The sequence below is a fragment of the Bombus vosnesenskii genome, unplaced genomic scaffold (genome assembly GCF_011952255.1).
Source record: "Bombus vosnesenskii isolate JDL3184/JDL3185 unplaced genomic scaffold, Bvos_JDL3184-5_v1.1 scf7180000013263, whole genome shotgun sequence".
NCBI classification, from domain to species: domain Eukaryota; kingdom Metazoa; phylum Arthropoda; class Insecta; order Hymenoptera; family Apidae; genus Bombus; species Bombus vosnesenskii.
Window position 1 is genome coordinate 4,129,380 of NW_022882923.1, and position 19,900 is coordinate 4,149,279.

Here is a 19,900-nt window from a genome sequence, read left to right on the forward strand (position 1 = left end):
AATTCAATTAATTTACAAATTTCTTCTTTACCATATCTCGGTATCGAAAATGTCGAACGCGTAATTAAAAAAAAATTTCGACGTCATTTTTTACAACATCCCATATACATACAGCTATCTGCCACGATGAAGTAGAACGCATATTGCGGAAGTTTGGCATAAATTCAGGACAATTTTCTCTTGTTCGAGCTGACCGAGTTCGATATTGAGAAAAATAAGGTTCAAAGTGAGATAAATGTATGCGGAGAACGAAACGGGGAGCAAACGGAGATCAAGAATGGAAGAAGAGAAGAAAATTGTTGGCGGTACAAGCGATCGAAATGAAAGAAATATCTTTCTGACGCATGACAGTATGACACCTCTTCAAAGTCCGTGTTACGTTAAGAGGAAGCTCACGTAAAATTGCATTTTTCAGTAAAAAGTTGACAAATTGGCGAAGGTGAATGAGAACTGATCGAATATACGAATTAATGATTTCATTCAAAACGCTTTGTTTGAGAATTTATTGCTTCGACGTTATTCCTTCGTGATATTTTCTTGAGTCCATTAAATCGTTTTTGTCAATATGACTATGTTCGAACGATACTCCTAATTTAATTATCGACTATATTTATTAAACACGACGTAGATTAAAGAACGTGTAAATTTGTGAAATATCTTGACCCACATTTGATTACCAAATTACCATACCAAGAATACGGGAATACGATATATTAAGCCAAAGCCGTATTCTATTACATAGTAACTTTTAATCAGTACCTACGAACCTACAGACGAAGTTAATCGCCAGTTAGAACCAGCCTATTTACAATTAACCTTCTCGACATTTTGTTCGATCGATTTAATCTCGTTTGACGAGCCTTCATTAATACTCTAGAGTAATTACCCTGCAAATCATAAGGCAGTACATAAAGCATTTCCAATTTAGCCCACTAGTTCTCAGTATAATCGTATTAGCTACACATTTACAATTACCAAGTAAAACGTCGTTTTCGTTAGAAGCTAATCGCAGAATCACAAGTAAGTTATATTCCATTTGTAAAAGATTCTTACACGTTTCTAAATATCGACACACTTGCACCAATTACCCATGCTCGTCATTGAATAGGAAACAAGCTAATTTGTTTCCTATTCTACGCTTCGTAAAACGTAAAAGTCAGTCGAGTCAAACATTTGGCCGTTTTCCCGATGAAACCGAAAATTCGTTCGAGAGAAATTCAGAGATGAAATTTCGTTCGCGTCGCCAACGACCCACTGAGTTTGTCCACTGAGGGTCGAATAATTCGGAAATGAAAGCTTTTAATCAAACAGTGGACGACCTCCAACCCTTACGAAAACACGATAGTCCTCTCCTAAAAAATCAACCAAGGAAAAAAGAAGGAAACAGAAGAAGGAAAATAAAAGAAACGAGAAATACAATAAACCAATGTGAGTGGAGAGATTAAGCAGCGAGAAAAGAAACTGCGATCGATGCTCGTTTGATCGTTTTCTCCTGCCGTTGAATGTTCAACGTCGGCGTTTACGCTTCTCTAAGTCGAGCGTGTACGCCTCTCAACCCCTGGCGCTGAGAGGAGCGCGCGCGAAGAAGAAATAGGGCCGCGAGTGCGTAACAACAGAACTGCCACGGTACGACAGGCACACACCGTGTGCTCGTGCAAACGGAAAAGGCCTGGCTGCTCGACGATGCTCGTCTGGACGGTTGCTAACGATCCCCCGCCGCGTTTTCCTGTGGCTGGCTCAAGGATCGGCCAAAGTACCGTTTAACTCACGCGTTCTAGCCACCAAGTGCATCGATCTCTCGCCGAAAAACTTTCTCACCGCGATCTCTATTCTACAGCGAGCCATTGTGTGTGCATGCACCGTTAATGAAACAATCAATAATTCTCCACTGTTCCCACAGATCTCCTTTTCTTTTTCTTTTTTTCTTTCTATCGATAGAATTTCGTTCGATCGCACGGAGAATTTAACCGACTTATGGTCAGTCGTCTATTATACAGTCAGATTTGTAGGTAATAGTCCCAATATTCTGTACAATGTTATACCAAAAATACTAATATTTGTGTAGTGTCGTACGATGCAGAGTCGCGAGTTTGGGATTACAGTGCAACGGTAAAGGATCTAGTTGGCCATGTAAAAGTATGGAAGTGGAGAATGTAGAATAAGGTCGTTCCGTATGGCAGTTTTTGAGAAGATTGAATTTAGGAATTCGTAGAGTACGCGTGCACCGGAATATCGTTAGAATTATTGAAAATTAATTTGATTTGCGAATAAATTGGGAATAAGGATATAGGACAAGATCTGTTCGTATAGGCCGTCGTTTTTCAGGAAACTAAATTTGAACATAGGCGAAACACACACGCACCGGAACTTCGAATTCGCAAATCTCTTTGGCAGCGCGTGAAATTGAAAATCTTTAGGACAAACGCATTCCAAGTTACACGTGTATCCGACTGATTTTACGTAGTTGCGTTGATTTGAAAGTAAAACTGGTGCGTTTTATCCGGTACAGCTACGAGATGAATCATAAAACAAAGCATCGATATCTTATTTATATAATGAAATCGAGAAATCAACAAAGTGTCAGCTTGGACTCAGTTTGGAAAAACTTCGAAGAAATTACCGACCTCAATTTCTTTTTTTTTTTCTTTTTAATCTCTCGACGACTCCTAAGAAACAATTTTATTCTTACACAACGTTACAAAATCTTATTTTTACGTGAGAAGTCACGTTCTTTTCGGTCGTATCACGAATCACCCTGTACCTTGTTAATAGAATATGTATGTGTGTGTGTGTAGTTATTTGGACGCGATAGATGGTCGCATCCGTTTTTGATAAACTGCGCGCGCCAACAATTCCGCAATTGGCAGTGCTCGAGAACCGGCGAACATGTGCAGCCGTATTAACACGAAATTCAAAAAGGGAACGACAACGTGAAGAGCGAGTTGCGATCGATACGCATGGTCGCGGGACTAATTATACATCGCATCGCGTCGACGGTGCGGTTCTTGTAATAAAAAGCCCGTCCAGCCACGACGACACGCGTCCGTCGCACCGTGAAATTATCCGCCGGATGAATCCGTGACGCGGACGACTAATTCCTCTAAACCGCTCTCTGCGAGTGCATTTCGTGAAGCGTTTCAAGAATGACCAATTTGACATGATAACCTGATTTTCGAAGTCTCTGATTGATTGCCGGAAATACAATTTCCATCCACTTTTTTTTTTTTTTAGTTTTGTTACTCGTGGAATTTATCAGATTGGAATACGTGAAACGTTATCTTTCCGGAATTTGAATTCGATGAGCAAATATCGCATATTAAATCTCGCGCTATCGTCGATTATTAAGATACCAAAGAGAAAGACATATTGCTGCAAGTCATTCCGGCCGTGGTAGCCAGAAATATATATATATATATTTCTTCTTGTTCCTTCTTCCGTTTTTCCTTCTTTTTCGTGGAAATTTATTAGATTCGTAAGTATGGAATATGAGTTTCTTCTAAAGCTTGAATTTGATGGGCTAACGTTACGCGATTAAGTTTTTGTCCTATCGTCGATTATTAAGATATCAAGGAATTATTCCGATCGACAGCCAGAAATATAAATCTCTTCTTTTATCTTCTTTTAACTTTTCTTCAATATGAAAATATATATATATATATATATATGAATGAGCAGAGGTGATTTTGGATGTTTAAGACGTGAGATACCAATGCTAGAAACTTTCGAACATAAGTAAACGGCTCGATTACGACGAATTTTAATTGCCAGTAGAACGTACAATTTTCCTGCTGTTTATTTTCTTTCCAATTTTGAATGTATGAAAATTGAGATCGTAGATATTTAAAATGTGAATACGAATGATCTTCCAAGTTTTAATCGTGAGTTAATATCTTTTGATGAATGTCGGTTGAGGTACCAGAATCCAACATTAAAAGTTTCCATTTGAGAAAGTCAAGCATCAAGAAGGAATTCCTTTGTGGAAAAGTGAATCGAAAATGTGATCAGCCTCAAAATTCTTCAACTTTCTTAAACTTTCTAAACAAAAGGAACGTGAGTTATAGCTTTCAACTAACTTCCTCGTAATACTCCGTTCCCTTGATCTTGCCTTCATCAAAATTAAACGTCGAAATTGCAACTCCAGAAAGATATCTACTCCAGAAACAGCTATTTTCGCTTTCGATCTATCGGAGATAATTTCACGAGTGCAGATAAGAGATCGAATGACAAAATGTAATGTACCATGCAACGCGGACATGAAACATAAAAGTCGTTGGAGAACGTCGCGGGAACACGAAAACTTCGTTTCGTTCGTGTCGAAGTGGTTATCGCTTCTAAAAAAGAAAAAAAAAAAAAGGAAAAACACTACATGATCTGTTTAGTCTTCTAGTTTTTTTTTTTTTTTGTAATAAATTAATCTGAATGAAAAAGAGGAAGGCGTCTGGCAAATGTATTTGCGAAGGCATTGACAAATTAATTTTCAGATATTTACGACAAGAGTTAGAAAAATATTAAGAGATAATTTGTAAATTTGAGAAATTTGTAGGGATGTAGAGTTTTAGGGAGGGTTAGGTTGGGGTTAGGTACTAAACGACATTCTATACAGCACAGCAATCTGGCCAATTAATCGAATATATTCAAAGTAGAAAAATAGAGAATCGAATTCTTGTCGTAGTATTTCTTCCGGCAATTTCTAATTCAGACACTCGAGTCGTTTATTATTTCAATTTCCGAATAAATCTATGATCGAGTGGAAATGTGTGGCGGAAGAAATTGCTCGCCGACGAAGATCATCGCTCGAAGATTTCGAGTCTCGCGAGGATCTAGGACGACCCGGGTGGTGTCTTAATAAATTCGGAAGGTTTTTTAAACGGATCTCGAGCTACGAATCACGGCCACGTAATAATTGTAACTTTTTACTCGCGCGGAAAGCAATTTTAATCCTTTCTAGCCCCCTCGTCGGTTACTTCGCTTTAATCGTCCTTATTTCGAACCCGAACTATGATATAAAACTGTTTTAGAAGAATAAAGAGAAAAAGAACGTGCCACGACGATGCACGCTCGAATGTTTGCTTCGTGCAGATTCGAATTAACCCTTCGAGCTAAGCGCGATTTAAAACATTTTCTTAAGCTTCATTTTAATACTTGCTGCTGTTTCTGTCGATTTCATTGGACTGTTCGGAAAAATCGTAACGTTTCTGACAACGAAAATATTCCACTGTGTATTTGGTGTGACTGGAACAGGATTATTCGATGTTATACCGCGAATGTTTCTTCGAATTCGTATTTCTATAAGTTTTGCAATAATCAGAAATTTGTTTCATTCATTAAATGTTGCAAACAGTACGATGCTTTGGATACTTTATACTTTTGTATATTGTGTGCTTCGTATTTCTTATGAAAAATGAAATTCTAAATTCAGATACATATTAGGATTAATTGGATATTAAATGGAACGTCTGAACATTTTAATTGTTTTCCAATATGACGGGATTGAGGAAAGAAAAGCGGGCAAGAAATATTCAGCCCCATCCGTTCCATTCACGAGCATCGTCTGACTATCATTCATTCCGGTCTTCACAGAACGTTCATTTCTACGACAAAAAATTGTATAGTCTAGAGGACTGCAGGAACTATTTCAAAGAACCCATTGTCGGCAGAAGCGAGCTTTTTGGAAAAGAGATTATAAAGCTATCCAAGGAACGGCGGAATGCCACTAAAAAATGCATATTATTATATAATAATGCGTTTCTTTTGTAAAATTGCGAATTTTCCGGACAAGCCATTAACAAGCTATTTTGAATAAATTACTCCGACTGAGGATCTTAACGATTTTCAACGATTATAAAAATACAAACTCGGCGAATAAAAAGAGCTAAAACTACTAAAAAGCTAATAGAAAGATGTCGACGATTTCAACAATTTGAATTTCCAATTTACAACGAAGTTGGTCGACTTTCTCCATTTCTTTAAAGCTCGAACGAGCTACCAATATTACTAGAAAATATTCGACAGACTGCACGGCACACGTGCTACGAGATCGTCGTCCGCAATCGAGCTGCAATTTCACCGACGCGATAGTAGTTCGGCTGCATTCATGCTTCAAGGGCCTTGTAAGGTCGTGATGTTGGATAAAAATCGGAATATTACGCGAAAGTCGGACATCGTTAACTAGTAATTACGTGCAACCGTAGCCTAACATGCTACTCAGATGTAATTTTATGCGCTGCCCATCGATCTGCTGTGAAAGTTAGCCAATGAAGCCCAGGTGTACATGTATCGACTGCGAGAACAGCAGGGAAAATGCCCGTAACTAGTCAGACACGCGAATTCCCGGTGTACGAGCATGATAGGACGAACACGGTTTCTAAGTATTTACTACGAAGTTCTAGAACCACGTGAAGATCGTATAAAACAATTCTTAACTCTGCACAAGTGGATTGAGAAATTAGAGAATAGTTTATGTAGTTTTTTTCAGTATAAATGTCTATCGAACGTATCTTTCGTTTTCAGAGTAACTGGAGTGCATTGTTGTTTCGTTGGTAATGCAACTAAGAAAAATAAATTCTTCGGGAAATAAAAGATTTAGAGCAAACAATTATGAATTACTCTACTATGTTTAGCAATGAAAATAGTATCGTTCCTTTATAATGTAATTAATAGTTTCTGGTTTCCGATCACCTGTAATAAAACTGTTTATCGTTAGGAAAGAGTTGAATGGTTTGTAGTGAGTTGTGATAGCGTTCTTCTGTTCTATCGATTAAATTTCATTGAAGAACTATGACATAACGGTGACCTCTACAATAGCGAATAACGTGTTTCTAGAATGTATTTTTGCAGATGCTATTTCAAAGTTGACAATTTTTTTAGACGTGTCACTTCTCCAGCAAAGCAACGATAAATATCTTCGTATGGTATGCGTGAGAGTGAATGGCCTGGCATTTCAGAGATAAAGAACTGCGAATGGAAAGTGAGTAGTCGGGATTACGCGTTGCGTAATTTCATGTATGTGAATTACAAAGAATGTGATGAAGACATAAAGCGTGTCACAGAAATTACTTCAAAATGATTTTATACAATTTTGTTTCACTTGTTCTTTAGACACCAGGTGCTTATAGTAAGACTCACTTTTAATTTAGATGGTTTTTATAAAAATTCCAAGCCATTTTAAAGATACCTAGGAGGATTTTCAATTATTTGAAAGTGATTTTAAACAGTTTTATTCCACGATACGCACCGTTATATAAAGATAGCTCCATTCTTTCTCGGAGTGAGAAACGCTAATTCAGCATAGAATTTTACAAACAGACGAAAATCCACTTATGTGAGTTAAGAAAGAACTCTTTAACATAACCACAGCAGACGTAAATAAAATTAGCGAATTTCACAATCATTCTTTTTCTACCACCAACTTCAACTTCGGACACTGCTAAAATTTCGCTACACCTCCACTGAACGAATCATAAAATTCCAAAGAATAGATCACGCCGCGTTAAAAATTCTTCTGAGAATGCTCCGCGACCTAAAAATTTTATCTCACCCCGGCGTCTATTAAAAGAGTCATAAAATTTCAAACTACAGAGAACTCACTTGTCCATCATGAACTTTCCACAATCTCGGCTCTTGAAGTTTTATCTCGACGACCGATTTATTAAGAAACTTGTAAACATTTTCAAACTGCACAATTGTAATTATAATTCAAACGCCTGGCACGAAGATAGAGCCGCACAGAGTAGTACTGGGATCGCGTTCGAAACGGAAAACAATGATATTTCGACGAGCTCGAAGTCGTAGACGTATGTAGATGGAGGACGGAAGGATCGAAAAAAATTTCGTTACATTTTCTCCCTGTGAAATCCTAAATTCTAATACGATATCGTTTGGATCGTCTAACGGATTTTCTCTTTGACCAGCACTCGGAACACTCGGCTATCGTATATAAATATTTGGTGTGAGATAAAAAGAAAAAATGTAGGTATATATATATATAAAGAAGAAGAAGAAGAAGAAGAAGAAGAAGAAGAATAGAAAAAGTATGTATAGACGCAAAGACGAGCAGAGATTTGAATCTCATAGTCGTATCGCAACGGAAGTCGATATATGAGAAAAGAGGAAAACAAGGAGACGACAAGAAAAGAAAAGTCGAAAGTTTTAACGTTTACAAGACGCAAATTCGCCCCGCCCCATCCGATAATAATAAATAATAAATTCTGCATATATCGTGTTATTGTAATATAATTATAATATATGTATATAATATATATATATATACGCGTCTGTATGTATATGTATGTTTCATGTTTGTGTCCCCGTGTATATAACTGTGTATTGGCGTGATAATATATAAACAGTGAATAACACATATATAAAATCATTAAAACGATAAAACAAAATAAAATAAATTATCCAATATATTAATTAATATACTTAATCATCTGCGTAATATATTAATATTCTGGTTATTATATATATTATATATTATTAAATTATGTATCTATATATATATATATGTTTAGGTATATGCGTGTTCGGTTGTAGCCTTAACTATGCAAAGTGCCCTTTTTTGCAAAAGAGAGAAGATCGACGGGTAATATCATTTGATCACAATGTAGCAGTTTGGCTCTTTGAATAGCTAGCGGATTCGACGTTTCAACTGAGTCGACGTGTTACCCGACGCGAGTTACACGATTTCCTAAGCTTCGAAACACACGTACCATCCATATGCGTTTTCGTCCGTCCGTCCGTCCGTCGGCTGTAAACGTTATCCATTCATCCATGCGAAATACGAATCCGAGCGTGTACGCGTGTATAATGATCGCGTCACGCATCCACGCCTGGACGTCTGCGCAACACGGCTCTACGCTATATCTTTCTCCTTCTTACAATCCTTCTCTTACTTTTCAGAAAACCCCTATATCGTTAATATAATATTATAATGTGTAAGGAAGTAAATATATGTATATATAAATTTCCTCGCGTAAAAACAAACAAAGAAGAAAGGTAGAACAAAAAGATTGCACCCCAACCAATTAAATATCAACGTGTAACGATGTATTAGGTTTTCCGAAAAGTTTCTTTCGTTTTATATAAGGATATAATAGACGCACAATGTTTTTTTGTTTTATATTAGTTTATTGAATTACGCATAGAAATAGAACGAAATGGATTATACCTAATTCAATAAAATAATATAAAACAGAAATTGTTGTTCATCTATTATCACCTTATGAAACGAAAGAAACTTTTCGGACAACCTAATAGCTGTGAAATATTTCGTAACCAGCCCTCTTGAATAAAAATTGACATCGTTATTTTAAAACGTATAACACTATCATTACCGTCCGGCTACCGGATTTTGAACCGCGCAGTAACCGGCCGATTAACCATAACGTATTAACGTATATAATGTATAATATAATAATATAGTATAGTACTATAAAATCAATCCGATTACAGATAAGATTCTTATTGTGTTCGCCTATGCACTTAAGTTCCGAATTCGTGGAATGTCTCGCGTGATTTTCCACTATTTATTTGCTGCCGATATTGCACCCGCGGTGGTTTGCAGTTTAAATTGTAAATATCATAGACTTTTAGGTGTTCAAGTAACAAACAACGCGTTTTATAGTTCAGAGCTCATATTAGAACTGCAAAGCGCCACTACGTACTTCTTCTTGCGCCTTTGTCTTCTTCTAGTTTTTTTTTTCTTTTCTTTCTTTCTTTTTGTGTCTTCATTATCATCGTCATTTCCTGTTCTTCTTATCTCTAACAAAAACAAAAGACCGCTAGAAACGATGCATAGGACTAAAAGATTTCGTTGTTAGTCGATTAATATTGCGTGTCGCCGTACTTCCGGTGATCCCGGAAGTACACGAGGATGTCGTGTGGCTGCGTGTTCCGTGTCTTTGTCCCCGTCGCTGTACGTCTACAGACGTACATGTGCGTGTATTATGTGTAAGTGCAAATTAACGTGTGGTGTATCAAACGCCTGCCTCTCTCGTCGTGTACATACATGATGTGTCCGTGTTTCCTGACTGTACCTATGTGTGAGAGTGTAGAAGTGTATCCATGTGCCAAATACTCCCCGAGAATCCCCCGTAAATTCCATCCCGCAGAGGTGAAACCCCGCGAACTGGACCAGCACGTACATACGTGGGCGTAATACATTGCCAACGATTCCCGATGAAACGTCGATGAAACACACGATTACACTCTAATATGAAGTCCAACTATAAACTCTTCAACAACTATACAACTCACCCTGCGTATCGAATGAATTACTTCCAGTAATTTCGCATTAATAATTAATAATTAATTAATTAATCGATTAATCATAATTCTTTTTTCCGGCTGTCGAGCGGCATGTATCGGCCGCTAGGCAGCGGCAACTACGGGAGGAATTGGCACCACGTTTGCTCCCACTTTATATATATATACATATATATATATATATATAATGTATATATATATATAATATGTAATTCCATTAAATCTCCCATTATCAATATTTATAATATATATATATATAGAGCAATATATGCGCGAATCGTGAACTCTCCCGAGCTAACTCTCTTTAGTATCGTCGATCGGCGCAGCGCTAGTTTACCACAAAAAAAATAAAGCTGCCCGGTCTTTGGACAATGTTCGAAACATCGTTTCGTACGGCAGCCGGCATGGCGCGAGTTTACGTGTGCGCGTCACGGGGCGCGTTCGTGTGCGCGCATGCGCGCCCGCGCGTTACCGATCGGCCCGAGGATAACGCGAATTCCGCGAGCCTAATAGCCGAGATATAGAAATAAGCGACCCGCGCCAACCTTGATTCGTCTCAGGCTCTCTCTTTACCTCTGCCTCCGCTTTCGATGCGCCGATCGTCAATAAGAAAACAACAACAAACAACAAACGGCTAACGCGCCAGCAATCGAGAAGGAACTTTCATCGCCGCATCGTTTATCGATCGTGAAAAACCTGGCTGGTGTCGTGCCAGAGACGAATCGAACTTAAAAATCGGCCCTCGAAGAAAAGTTTCCCGCGACAGCGACGGTGGCGTATCACGCGCATGCGCGTGCCCCCTTCCTCCAGCTGACCGATCGTTTCCGCGCGTGCGCGCCAATCGCCGCACTCGCCTGCCCCCTTACAATAGATTCTAGCGCGCGCGCAACTCGCCATGCGCGGCACTCGGCTCGCTCGCTTTTTCTTCTCAGAGAACGATTTTGTTAACTAACACGACAAGCCCACCCCAAAAATGTCGCTAAACATCTTACATACCACGTGCTTACAAAAAAATCCCCCTTCCCGCGCGATAGGAGAATCTCGTCGATTTCTTAAGCGTAGAACCTATAAAAGATTTGGTGTTCGAAAAAGAAAAAAGCCGAGAGAGACCGGCCTTTGTGTGGCCGTGACATCAGGGCCGTATCGTATTATGATCTAAAGTGCGACAATACCCCCCTGTCGGCGCAGCCACTCGCGCTCTCTGTATATCATTTTCTTCTTTTTCTGTTCTTACATATATATATGTATGTATGTATATATATGCATATCCATACCCATATATATACATGTATATGCATACATATATATATATTTGTATATATATGCGTGTGTAAATTATTTATTTATATATTATTCATCGTTACTTTTTTCTGGTTTTCTTGCTTCCGGGGCGCAGTACGTACGTATAAAGTAAATATATATATATATATATGTATATATATTTTTATATATTATATATGTAGGAATGTAGTATAGTGTAGTATCGTGGATGGATTGCCTGGCAATCAACACTGACCTCGTACCAGATATTGGCAAATTCATCTGTGCTAACTTATTCCTCAATTCTCTCAGCGTTAGACTTTCGTCACTTGACAATTGTTCGTCTTCAATATTTGCCATTTTATTTTTGCAACACTATTATTCAAACGACACACTACTACACTGTGTCAACAATTTCAACGATCAACGATATTGTCTTTTATCACACCGCACACCGGAATTTAATACTAGCACGATCTGATCCCGGACGAGGCCCCAATTTGTAGGAAAATGGTATTCAGCTAGTAGGTTTGGTAACGGTATGATTGTTACAATATCGTTTGATGCTCCGTATGTTTACGCAATCACTATTCGCCATTAACTATCTTTCTTACAACGATTCTTTTTTAAATACGCTGACAACACTGCATGACAACGTTGACAACACACACCCGATATCTCCCAGACAATCCGTCTTCGATACTACACTATACTACATTCCTACATATATATATTTATATATATATGTATATATATTTATAAAATATATACAGACGCGTGCACGGTCCATCCGCGTTTTAGGACAGCGTGTTCATGGTATCGTTAGTCATCGCGGAAAGCGCCAAGGTGCCTGTCACGAAATCGTTTAGATCGATCTTTCTTGCCTCGGGGTGTTTGAATTTAAAGTGCGTGCGCAGGTTGTCGCTACGTGTGTACGTGGCACGACAGAGAGGACACTCAAACCTGCCGGGGAAGTGGACGTGGTAGTGGTTCCTGATGTGCGTCACGACCTTGCCGCACAGCTTGCACCTGTGAAGGTTGCAGCCGCCTGGCACCCGGTCAAAGGTCAGCCGCATGTGCCAGGCTTTTGAACCTGCAACATCAACACAAGACAAGTCACTTTCAACTGTTGGCCACCCAACACGACCTACACGACGACGAGCCGCCCGCGGCCCAGTCTGTGTCGACGGCGGCTCGATCGCTTCTTTCTCTCTCTCTTTTTCTTTCCTCATGTATACGCTCTCTCTCTCGTACTCTCAGTCTCAGTTTCTCTCTCTTTGATTGCCTCTCTAGCCTCCTCCACCTCCTTCCTTCCCATCATCCTCCGCGTTCGCCGCCTCCTCCGTCACTCCTTTTTTCCCCACAGTTCACAGCCTCTTCTTTTACTTTTTTCTTTTTTCTACCTCCCCACTAATTTTCCCCGCATTTACCCTCCTACTTACGAATCAAGGCCGTGATCATGCGACCGTGTCACACGTACTCTATATGCTTTCTCTTTCCTGTCTCTCTACCGAAGAGAAGAGAGACCTTTCCTCCGCCTCGCCTTCGAAACCTCTTTTTCCTCCACCCCAAGAAGCGAGGTCGTTCACGCGTTACCCTTGTCGAGCGTGTCGTGCAGCGTTTGGCGCGCGAGAGAGAGGATCGAGGAACGGTTGATGGATCGATCGAAATCACGGGACCACGAAGCAGAGATTCGAGAAAAGGGAGGAACACACACGCGTACGAAGAAAGAAAAAGAGAAACGAGACGATGTTTGCCACTGGAATTTTGGCTGAGAATTTGACGCGCGGCGATTTACAAACGCTCCGGTTGACCAAGAGTCCAAACAATTTCGATATTTCGTATAACGTTTAATCTATTTCAACGAATTAAGTGTCTCGATATACAGATACGATCGCTGATGGGATCAGGCTTAATGGCGTTTTTAAACGTCACCTTGTAATTGTATAAATATCAAATATTATTTTTTGCTCGATTCGACTGATATGTAGAAAGATAATTGTTTCGAACGGATCTATCGCAATATATGTAGCTGGCATTACTTTTATCATGGCGTAATCTTTCGTTTATTTCCATATCTTATTCACATTTACTGTAACTGTAACGCGGTCTTTTATAAAATTCTGTCGTACGAATACTATAATAAAACTGGAGCAATAGCAACTACTAACAGTCAAATAATTGTAGTTTGAACATAAATATACCGATAGGAAGGATATTTCTAGATATACGACGTATTAAAAATTGAAATTTAATATTACTTCAAGTATACCACAAGCTATCGAGTCGTATCGTATGTCTGAGTTAACGAAGGCTTAACGTTTCTATTTGTCATTAATTTTATACGTACAATCAAATTTATTTTTTACTTACGGTAAGTTTGATCCCATCATTAGTCACGATCGTGTTTCGTCTCTTTTTATGGAGCTATAGTCCTTTTACAATAATTACTTTCCACGTAAACGTTCAACATTTATGCGAATTATCAATAGAAATTACTACTACATTCTTAAATGTTAACGAATAAAAAAATTGACCTTGGTCAAGAGCGTTGTAATGCGTTACTATCAATCGATCACATTTATTTTAATATTTCGTTTCTTTCGAACCTTAGAGAACACTCCATTATGTTAAACAACGGTACCAATCTCTTTCGTATCGAGTGTAACTCGTGTCAATGAAAAATTTTAACCGCGATAACGCAATGTCCGCGGAGGTTCATAATACAAACGTTAATTATACCACGACATGTTCCTCTTACTTATAACAAAAATATGAAAATACAAAAACGAGGTGAAGCAAAAAAAAAAAGAAAATAAATAACATGAACGAAAAGGAGGAAGAAGGACAATCATAATTATATCGCATAAGTAAAAGGACACTCTGTACATCGGGATTAAGTGCAACACACATTTACTTTTGCGTAAAAAGTCCTCTGTAAAAGAAAAAAAAAAGAAACGGTCGTTCAAACTTTCAAACCAGTGCAATTAACAAGAAAAAATGCATGATGGGTGACGTGTACAAGTTTGCTACAAGTTCTGTGCGTAGGCAAAGCGAGCTTTCCAGAATAATTAATTCGAACTTGGTTTTTGCGTTAAGGGATTAATCGTAAATAAATAAAAATACATAAGATTATACACTCCATTCGAGGAGAACCAAAATTAAGAAAACCGAACGAAAGGCGACGACAACGAAAACAAAAATAGAACCAGAAAAGGGAAAGAACAGGTAATCGATGCCACCGAAATCGATCGTTAATCATAAATAACAAAAATAAAGCAGCGATTGTTTGTCGTCATGAAGGAGAAAACTAGTAAGGCGGAAAATTGGTGTTGTTTTATCCAATATACATTATACCTACATATGTACAAATATACGAGGTCCTGCAACCTCTCGAATAAGTTGAGGATTGGCATAACGCGTAATGGAGTACTCTCTAAGCGGCTGAACCAACTGGTTAATACAGTTACGAACTTGCCAACCTGGTGACACACAGAACACCTCCAAGTGTCGGGTTCGTTTGTCTCCATTCAGCGTTTTTGCACCGACAACGTGCAACACGTCGGCATAATCTTTTCACCGGAATGTTTTAAGCACGGAAGCTGCCTCGAATGAAATTGCAGCCACCTACTCCGAATACGTTTACGGAATAAGAATTGTTATTCGCCGGGCGAATCTGCGCGGAGGCGGATAGCGATGGGACTGAGTCTATCGTAAGTTGTTTCATTAAATGAGCGATATGATGAGATAATTAAGAATATTTGATAAAACGATTTAACAGTAATTCGATGGTATGTGTTCAAACCTTGTATTATATAGCAGAAGGAACAGTAACATTTAGATATATTTAGAATGTTTAAGTTGAACTTATCTGATTACTTTGTATAATTTAGCAGTGAATATTAGTTATAGTTATTCGTTGGTACTTATTAACTTATAAAACATTGTTCCAATATATATATATATATTTATTTTTAAGTTTTTATTTACCAATAGAGTAGGGTACCCGTTTAATCAGCCTCTATGGGATTATATTTCTGGATGTAATAAAAATAAGATAGAAAATACGTATATACAGGGTGGTTGGTAACTGGTGGTACAAGCGGAAAGGGGGTGATTCTACGCGAAGAAAGAAGTCGAAAATATAGAATAAAATTTTTTTTTTTAATTTTTCCATCGAGACAGCGATCTACAGTGAGATCCGTTATAACGTACCGCACGCGTACCGAGCGAAAATTCAAAGTCGATTTTCTCGAAAACAAAGCCTCGAACGAAAAATTTTTATTTTATATTTTCCACTTCTTTTTTCACGTAGAATCACCCGCTTTCCGTTTGTACCATCAGTTACCAACCACCCTGTATATATAACATCTATTATATATGCTTGTATATCTACGTGTTTATGCGAAAGTTGAATGTTATTATACTTTTTTATTACATTTGCGATAAATATCTAAGCTACGAGTGTGAAATACGCAAGGAGAAATATGTCCACTATACTTCCAACTTTTTTACTAAACTATATTATTTTTAGCCGATATTCTCTCCTCTCTATATCTACACACAAGTTCTTCCCCACAGGTATCTGTCAAAATCACTTTTCGCATCAAAAGTTTCCCATAAATAAAAACAGTAGAAATTCCTGAATATTTGTATGAAATTTCACGTTCGAAAACTATCACCATCTTCAACATCGCCAATTTCACAGTGCATTTCTCCAAGCTGCCCGAAATAACTCAACCTCTGACAATCACTATGAAACAACTATCCAATAGCAAGGTTCGAACATATTACCAGCCCATTGATCGTGAACACTGCACGGTGTCATTTATTTCGAAAATATTGCCCGATCCTGTTAAACTAGCGTTCAGCCACTAAATTGATCTACGCGTCGCAATCGCATATACCGAGCTCGTTCCCATCGCTAACTGCCGGCGAGGCTTCGTTTGAGGTGTTCTACGATCTGTGAAAAATGCAGTCCCACGGGGAATACGGAGAAAGAGAGAGAGAGAGAGACAGACAGGCAGACAAAGAGAGAGGGAGAGAAAAAGAGAGAGAGAAAGGGGGATATCTCATCTGGATGGACCGATCGATATTTTCTCAAAGAGTTAAACGCTTTCGGGGTCACACATGTTTCAAGGTGCGTGCACCGTTGTCGATAACGGGAAAAGGGTAATCTTTTTATTCTCAGCACTTCGAGGTATCAAGATTCCGCGATTCGGGATTCAATGAACAGAGAGAGACTCGATTTCAATAATACCCGATGCTCGAGAGGGTGTCAGTGTGCGCAAGGTCTCGTAACACGACTCACATGTCACGGAGATCGATGCGAACACCTATATAAATGTATGCGATCCACGTGCTATGTATTCACAGGGCGTTCCGGTAATTATGGTACGATCGACAAGGCGGCGATTCTACGTGTGAAAATAAGTCGGAAATGTGGAATGAAATTTCTTCGTAGAACGTTTCGTTTCCGACAAAATGAAAATATCGCAACAGTCAACTAAACACGTGGAAATGCAACTTTCGTGAAAACAAGGCTTCAAACGGAGAAATTTTGTTCTACATTTTTGTCTTATCTTCGCGAGTAGTATAACCTTCTGTTGATTATAAACTCGGTAATTGGGCAAGTTCGCACATACCAACGAAATTTTCAAATTCCATTTGATCGGAAACGATGCGTGCGGAAACGAAGAAACGTCATTCTATATTTCCGACTTATTTTCGCACGCAGGATCGCCCATCTGTCGATTCCATCATGATTTAGAACACCCCGTATACATATGCGCGTGTATATATGCGTATATATGCGAATATCTGTCGCTGATAAAACGATTCCACGGCGAGTCGACGTATCGATCTACTGCATTCACGCTACCTTTCTTTCTTTCTCTCTCTCTCTCTCTTTCTCTCTCTCTCTTTTTCTGTGTTCCCGATTAACGTACAATTTAAATAATATTTGCGTGATAGGCTAGATAACGGGCGTTTATGGGGAAAAGGTAAAAGGTCATTTCGTTGAACTTCTCGATCGATCAGCTCGACTAACGGTAACGTTGGTGAGAAGGGCGTCGACGAGAAGGGAGAAAAAGGGGAGGAAAAAAGGGGGAGGAAAAAGGGGAGGAAAAAAGAGGAAGAGAAAGGGAGCTGGATTGGGGGACGAAGGACGGAGAGTGACGCTAGGTGAAAGAGGGGCGGAGAAAACGCGTTTCAAAGACGTTAAAACTTTTGACGTTCTGCAGCTGGTTCGATTTTCAATAAAATCTGATTTCCGACGAGCACGCCGAGAGCACGTTTTCATTTCGCGAGATGCTCAAAGAGGTAACAGTACCGAGCGCGCAGTGGAATACGGTTTAAACGTCGAATCGTCGACGTCGTCCCGCTCGTTGTAAGAGAACTTTGTACAATCTTATTCCTTTACACATTTATGTACATATATATATAAATATATATATATAGGTAACCGTGGCCTCTTTACGTGATAACAGGTGGCGTGCGCGGGAAAAACGGCTAATTCTTTGGGGGAAAAAGTAAATCGAAAATGTGGAATGAGATCTTTCAAAGCCGTGGATAGTCGAACAGTTTGGCGTCACTGCTTCGAGTGATTTTAAGCCCCGATACCTCTAGAACATGAGCAACTTTCACACACGTTGTATGGGAAAGTAGCACGAATTTATATAGATTCTTCGATTTTTAAGAGATATATTTATCGTGACTCATTGAATTTGTTATTAACCAGTAATCAGAAACGGGTATCTTTCCTTTCAAATGTAAATATGAATATGTCTAGTCAAACAGAATTTTTTATCAGAATGAAAAAATAAATAATTCGATTAATTAAATTATGGCCCGTTCGAAGAATGTTAATATATGAGAGCTATGTTTGCAGGAATTTTAATGTTTTATCTCATATTCTCGTCGTATAAAATAATTCGAGAGCAAATCTCTCTGGTTCACCGTCCAGTTTTATGCATGTTACTGTAATACTGTTTTTCATAATACTTCTTCTTCCGTCCTTCCGTGATACTTTATTGAATTTTTTTTATCGAATATTTCTTACGATTATATGTATATTATTGCTGATATATACAGGTATTCTTAATACAAACGATTCATCGAAAATGCAGAATTACGTGTTCTTTGAATTACGACATCCACATAACTCGTCCTATCCAGTTAATGCATTCGCTGCTACATCTCGAACCCGAGTAATTTCATTGAGGAATGAGGAGTTTCGTCACGTACTTTTATGATATGCATGTGACACTCCCTTGAAAACACCTATATGACGTCTTTGAGAATTACGTAGCATAACTAATGGAAATTGTTCCAATTCCACTTATCTACAAACTTCTCTCATCTTTTTAACACGCCACAGATCAATATGCACGCAGGAAAAACACGTCAAGTCTAATTTTTATGACGCTTGCCCGAAGAGATGTACTTTAATGCAACGTAGTTGGAAAGGGAAACTGTTTAGGTCTAAAAATACAAGCCTTTTAAAAATAGGCTACAAATCCGATCAATATCTTTTACACATTCAGGAGGATACCAAGAACACATATTTACATCGAAGTATGGAATTAACTATTGAATTTTAAAATTACTGTTCTATAAAAGATAGGATTTCACATAATGGGTCTCCTCGACACTTACTCGAACACCTTAAACATCTCACCTATTTTTTACGGTCCAAGTGACGTATTAAATTTGATAGTCGTTATTTCAAGTACATGTTAAAATAACATTTCGTTCAATAATCTCTCTGATATAGTTGTTCCATTAAGGATCGTATGTAGGTCATGGCCATCGTAAATCGTTATACGTGGCCTCAATATTGACTATTACTCTATGATAAAAATTATTGATTATTCTAAACTGTCGCAAGATACAACTGTACGAAAAAATTGTTTGCTTGTCATAATATTTACTCCGTCTCGAAACAAATAATATTTTTCACTATAATTGAAAATACCATCACACGCACATTCGGACACGCATCAAAAACAAACGAATTATTTTAAGTGCTCAAGTTAATCAGTATCAGTATCCATACAAATCACTGGACAGTGAACGCACTGAAACTATTCTTATCGAGATCTCTCCGCATTTTCAAAGTATATACCATTCCTCAAAGAAAAGTCATCTTTTTCCTGTACGACCTGTTACCAGAACCGAGTAATCTGCTTCCATGGAGCCGACAACGTGTATAAAAAATAATGCTGTATATATTTTGTGTTAGTGCAGGATATTCTCGGTTAGACTTTGTTAGACTCTTTGCTGGTAATATGCGTTAGCGTGAGTTGCTTGTTACACGGTTACATTGCGTGTGATCCTCTCTCTGCTGAACAACAAAGGCATGATGTACAACAGA

At 38.4% G+C, this 19,900-nt stretch overlaps 1 protein-coding gene across 4 annotated transcripts in view; it reads right to left on the minus strand.

Moving 5' to 3' along the window:
- Positions 1 to 19,900, minus strand: part of LOC117233018 (sex determination protein fruitless) — a 70,012-nt gene that overhangs the window by 25,071 nt on the left and 25,041 nt on the right. The window contains exons 5-8 of one of the 4 annotated variants that reach the window (XR_004493255.1): positions 14,444 to 14,461; positions 11,955 to 12,619; positions 10,010 to 11,923; positions 9,704 to 9,922 (exon numbers count right to left, since the gene is read on the minus strand). The exons of 1 other annotated variant lie outside the window; for it this stretch is intronic. The gene's annotated coding sequence lies outside the window, so the exon portion shown is untranslated. Of the gene's footprint in view, positions 1 to 9,703; positions 11,924 to 11,954; positions 12,620 to 14,443; positions 14,462 to 19,900 lie in introns of those variants that run through there. 2 more of the 4 variants (XR_004493254.1, XR_004493256.1) reach the window with 2 other exon arrangements.